We start from the raw sequence: 6,299 nt of genomic DNA, 5'->3' as shown, positions 1-6,299 counted from the left end.
GCTGCAGGGATCTGAGTTGTCATGGCTACATATGGTCTTCTGCAAGGCCCAAGGTAGCCTTGGATAACTTCTCAAAGGTTCAGCTGACCCAGGGCAAGCGCCTGCCTCCAGCTCTGGGGATCTCTGCTCGTTCTGTTGATACCCTGAGAAATAAATGTGAACCCTCACAAGGTCACCATTAGTTTCTTCCTAAAGAATGTGACCGAGAGACACCTCTATTGGGATAGCTGGGGGGGGGGGGGGGGAGGAGATGCGTTTACAAGATAAGCCCCAGGCTAGTCCAGCCAAAAGAAGGCAGGTACCTGGGAACCTGGAACATACCACACACACACACACACACACACACACACTCCTGCTAGCCATAACCCATCACAACAAAACTCTGGGCTTTACTGACGAGGGCTTAGCAGCCCTAGGAATAGAGCCCCTCTTTCCTCCTGTCCCCTATTCCTGACAGCTATAGCACACTCATTTCTAACCCATCCATCCCTCTGCCCTTACTTACCCAACACTCCTGCCAAAGGAGGGCCACTCTGGTTTCTGTTTGTTTCTTTTAAATTCTGTTTCCTTCCTTTACTTTGTTTTCTCTTAGTTCTAACAATTAAAAAAAAAACTCGTATTTAAATTCTGATTTTTTTTTCAAGACAGGGTTTCTCTGTGTAACAGTCCTTGCTGTCCTGGAACTCACTTTGTAGATCAAGCTGACCTCAAACTCACAGAGATCTTCCTGCCTCTGTCTACCAAGTGCTGGGATTAAAGGCGTGCGCCACCACCGCCTGGCAGATTCTGATTTTTTTTTTAGTTATGAATGGTGTGTGTGTGTGTGTGTGCATGTGTGACCAGAGCACGTGTGTGGTGGTCAGGTCTCTTTTTCCACCATGTGGGGCCCAGGGATCAAAGACAGGCCTTCAGACTTGGTGGCAAGTTCCCTTACTCTCTGAACCATCTTGCCAGGCAGCCCCGAGGCTGCTGTTACCCTGCTAACACTCGGGTGAATGTGGAATTACCAGGCCTGGGCTCAGTACTAAATCGTATTTACAGTTGGCTAAGAAAGTTAAAAACAGAGAAAGCTCACGGCGTAACAAAAACTCTTGGAGTCTTCATTCTAAGGCCTGCCAATGTATGCTGGAAAGAACTCAGACCTGGAGAAGGAAGAACCACCCAGCTCCTGGCCACTCCTAGCCAGAAGTTTCCCTGTGCTCTGCCACTATGTCAGGCTATTCAAAACATACTTCTATTCTGTTGAGCCCTCCTTGTTTGGTGACAACCTGCTGACTGGGAGGTAGGGCCAGCTTCCCTCTGATGCTCTGATTAGCGGCATGTAAGGCTCACCTCCAGACAGAGCCTGTGGTTTCAACCAGAAGGACTTGGCAGGTTGAAGCCCTCCTCTGCCAGTTACACTTCTGCAGCAACCACAGAACCCCTCATTCCCACCCCTGCCTTGCAATGGAGAGATAACATCAAGGAACAAGCCTATGTCGTTTAAGCGGCTGGGAGGTGCGAAGTTTCTTTTACATCACGGTCCAGTTTAACCTGACCGATAAGACCTCTGAGATCCCTGGCTTGATATAGAGATGTCCACTGGGGGTGTCTTGAGCTCCCTTCTAGAGACCTGACTCCCAGCACTGACCAACCAAAGTTTTCAGCGCCTGGCAACGGATGGTGGAAAATCAGATCCAGAATACTACATCTAAATTTCAAGTCTTGCCTAAAGTGGGATACCAGCGCTGCGGCTCTTGGCCACAAGGAGCAGGGGGAGGAGCTGAATCCCCAGCTGAATTCTATTCAGAGAGCTTGAGGGCTGAGTCGGCAGTGGGCACAGCTGGGGAAACAGCAACACTGGCGTGCCACCTCCCACCAGCACGCTTGACAGGGAGGCAGAGACGAAGGCAGTCATTCAGGAAGTCGGTCTTGCCCCTCTGACCATGTGGTCAGTCATATTTTATAAATATTTTTAGCTATTCTTTGACAATTTCAAACATGTAAACAATGCAACTTGATCATACACGCTCCAGCCACCAGCTCCCAGGAACCACTGAGTCCGTATGGTGCTGCCTGCTGGTTGAAATGCTGACTATTCTTGCTGGCTTGATCTTAGACAGGTCTTGTGCAAGTAATCATAGCTACAGTGAGTCTGTGGCTGAGATTGGTCATGCTGTGCCCAGAAGACAGCATTTCACAGCACTGTTCCCTATCCTCTGGCTCTGCTTCCTCTCCCATGACATTCCCTGAGCCTTGCAGTGTGTGTGTGTGTGTGTGTGTGTGTGTGTTGATGTAAATGTCCCATTTAAGGACGAGCAATCAACAGTAATTTATTCTCAGCACTCTGAAGAGTTACGAGTCCCTGCCTTTACTGGTGACCACTGCATAGAGGCAGAGAGAGGTTTCCCTGGCCAAGACTGAGGGCAGCCCTGATTTGTGAATACAAACACCAACACTCAGAATGCTGTTAGACAACGCGACAACAGCAAAACAGGAGTAGGCTCCCCCTAAGGCCTATGGTCTCTCCAGTCATGGTCTCTCGACAAAGTTTACTGTACCAGGTATGAATTCCGTCCTGTGGAACAGGCTTCAAATACTGATGGCTCAAAAGCTGTTGGTTACCCCCATAACCTTTGTGCTGCTATTGTACCAGTGGGCACATCTCTCCTGGCAGACTGATAGAATAGGGTTAGGGGTTGTCCATAGGTGTAACGTTAATGTCTTTCCTCCCCCAACCCTCACCCCCTGCAACCTTCACAACACCTTGCAGCTCAATGATAGCTAGCCAGCAGGAAGGACATCTTCAGGTCAGCTTAAGCTCGATTCCTCTGTATCCTAAAGCCAAAGTGTGTTGTGTCATAAGCAATAAGGTCTTACCGTCTAGTCCTGGTAGGCAACCAAGAGCAACGGTGACAAACCTACACTTTCGGGGGAGGCTCTGGGGCCTCTCTGGACAACAACTTCTAGGGAGGCGTCCTACTCCTGGCACTGAGATTTTCTCAGACACATTTCTGAACCTTGGGCAGAGCCCTTCTCATGACCACTCTCGTGCTCTTCCTTTCTCCGAATGTCTGCACACAGGTGCCTCTCGGAACCCTGAGTAGAGCCAGTGTTTGCTGGTACAAATCCTCTAGAAACTGAGGTAACTCAACATGCAGGTCACTGACAGTGTGCACATGCTAAGGTATTACTAATATGCACGTGCAGCTTCCATACTATAATGTGAAATACCAATATGGTTTTATAGCATGGAATATAAAGGCACATATACCCGTCTGTCTCCTACTGCTTTCATACTATATTAGGTCCACTTGGGGTTATAATCCCCTCTGGGTCTCCCTCCCTAGGGCCTGCTTGCTGGAACACTCCTTAACTGAAGAGTAAAGTTTAACAATGGTACCTGGACATCCTCCGTGGGCACAGCTCTCTGCCCTGAGGGCCCAGGACTAGTAGGAAGGACCTACCCATGAAGACCACCAGAAATCCCAGAAGAAAATGAAAGGAACAGCAGGATTTTTGAGTTGTAGTGGGTCCCACGGAAGGCGGAGCGTCCCCCATGAGAAGGCCCTCACTGACAGGGCACATTGGCTGCTAATGACCACATGCTTCTAGAATCTCTCTCCTTGATGGTGTCTGCGGGGCCATGGCAGCCCCAAGGCTGCCTCAACGGGGCAGGAAGAAGGAGCTCCCACGGTGGTGTGACTTCACAGCTTGCCCTGCTGGCCTGTCACCGAAGTGCCAAGGCAGCATTCTTTAAATGCTTCGTTTGCTGGACTGGATCCAAGAAGCTGTCGGACACAGAGGAACTGTCAGTCAGTTTCTCAGCTTCCTCCTCGAGAGTGTCTGTGTGTCGGAAAAACTGTTATTCGGGATGTAAACACTGCAGACACATGCAGACGAGTGGAGATGCAAGCCCTCTTCACCGTCTTGGTTCAATGTGTCCTAAGGTAGATTGTGCTTCTCACAGCCCCCGGCCGTCCTCCTTCTGCAGAGCTGGGGAAGATGGCTGGGCAATGCTGAGTAGTGTACCAGACAGAAGTCCTGCGTGGATGGCTATAGCACAGTAATTCCATGTGTGCACAGGGCTGAGGGAGGCCCCTTCACCTCTTCCCCCAAGATAGGAGAGAGAGTCTCTGCCTAGTGGCCTTGGCTTGGGGACAGATTTCTAGATGTTCCCACTGAAATAGGTCCTTGTGAAGATTCCCAGGCTCCCTGCAATCCAGTCTCCTGGCTGCTCTGAGCAGCGCCATCCAGACCTCTCTGCTGAACGTACAGAAAGAAGCAAGGCAAACATTGAAAGCAAGGGAAGTGCTACACGCCAAGTCGAAAGGGCACGTGAGGAGCCCACGGGGATGACAACAATGTCCTCTCACGGGACTAGACACCTAGAGCCACTGAGATGTAAATACCGCTGACGGGGCAACCTCAACAGCAAGCGATTTCTTTTCTTCCAGTTCTGAAGTCTGAGATCAAGTGCCACCCGAATGGGACCCCCAGTGGCCTCGCTCCTTTGCGGAAGGCTCCAGTCCTTCTGCAAACATTTGCAGCCATGGAGCTTGGTCCTCAACTGGAAAGACACTAAGGAGATTGGTAAAGGCCTCTGAGGATGTCTGTGAGGGCTTCATGGGTGGTTCCGTGAAGGCTGTGATCAACCAGTGATCGAATCCACCGAAGAATCTGGACTTTGAGAAGAGTACTGAGAGGTGATGGAAGTCAGTCTTGTTGGACAAAGGAGGTGTACTGGGAACGTGGGGAGTATAAGGGTGGTACCCCCAATAGTCCCAGGAACTTGAATACTTGGTCCCCACTTGGGAGGCTTAGGAAGTGTGGCCTTGTTGGAGGAAGTATGTCATCAGGAGTGGGCTTTGAGAGCTCAAAGGCCTTGCACCATTCCCAGCCTGCTTGAAGTCTAAGATGTGAGCCCTCGGCTCTGTTTCAGGTACCACAGCTGCCCTCCTTTCCCTCCACTCCCTCTGGAACCATAAACCCAAGCGAACTCTTTGTCCTCTAAGTTGCCTAGGCCATGGTGTTTTCTCACAGGCTTAGAAAAGGAACTAATGGGGGGGACATGTCTTTAAAAGTATACCTTGCCTGGGTCTCAGCCTCTCTCTCTCTCTCTCTCTCTCTCTCTCTCTCTCTCTCTCTCTCTCTTCCATAAGGTGAGCAGTTCAGCTCCGTCTCCACCATGGTTCTGCCTCACAGAAACAACAGAACCAGCTTACTACAGGCTGTAACCTCTGAAACCCAAAATACGTTCTTGCTCCCTTAAGGCTTTTTTTAAAAAGGCTTTTTGTCATTCATAGCTACCGAGAGAGAGAGAGAGAGAGAGAGAGAGAGAGAGAGAGAGAGAGAGAGAGAGACCCCACAAGATTACTTCAGCAAGCCTGTCCCTAAATGCCCTTCTAAGTATACTAGTCAAACTGGAAAGAGTGGGAGGAATGTGAGGAGTTGGGTGCCAAGATGATAAGGGGTGGGCTTTAAAAAATGTATTTTATGTGTTGACATGAGTAGGTCGTGGGATACACAGATGTTTGGTAAGACATTATTCTGGATGCTTCTGGTTGGGATTAACTCTTAGACTTAGAAAAGTAGATCCCCCCCCCCCCGCCCCGCTCGGTGTGGGTAGGCCTCATCTTGTCCGCTGAAGCCAAAAGCAATAAAAAGATCACCCTTGAGCAGCCAAGAGAGAACTCTGGTGGCCTTCAACCTAAAGCACTACTTTTTCTTTTTAACCTGACCTAAAACCGTTCCTTGGCCTTGAGTCTGTGGCGTACATCCAGAAGCTACACTGTTAACTCTCACTAGCAGAAGGATCCTGAAGGTCTTGGCACTCACCAGTCTCCATGATCACATGACTTGGGACAACCCTAAACTAGCCCTGCCCCTGTCCAAAACCTCCCATAGCCACTGCCTCAGAATCAGGTCAGACTTAGCCCGGTGTTGACAATTTGCAGAGTGGAGCTGGCTTAACTGTCCCTCCGACACCTCAGCACCCCCCTTTCTCAACTGTCCCTCCGACACCTCAGCACCCCCATTTCTCAACTGTCCCGATGACACCTCAGCACCCACCTCTCTCAACTGTCCCGACGACACCTCAGCACCCACCTCTCTCAACTGTCCCGACGACACATCAGCACCCCCCTTTCTCAACTGTCCCGATGACACCTCAGCACCCCCCTTTCTCAACTGTCCCTCTGACACCTCAGCACCCCCCTCTCTCAACTGTCCCGACGACACCTCAGCACCCACCTCTCTCAACTGTCCCGACGACACCTCAGCACCCCCCTTTCTCAACTGTCCCGATGACACCTCAGCAC

The sequence above is a fragment of the Microtus pennsylvanicus genome, chromosome 2 (genome assembly GCF_037038515.1).
Source record: "Microtus pennsylvanicus isolate mMicPen1 chromosome 2, mMicPen1.hap1, whole genome shotgun sequence".
NCBI classification, from domain to species: Eukaryota; Metazoa; Chordata; class Mammalia; order Rodentia; family Cricetidae; genus Microtus; species Microtus pennsylvanicus.
The sequence above is the reverse complement of the archived record's forward strand: the minus strand, read 5'-3'. Positions refer to the sequence as shown.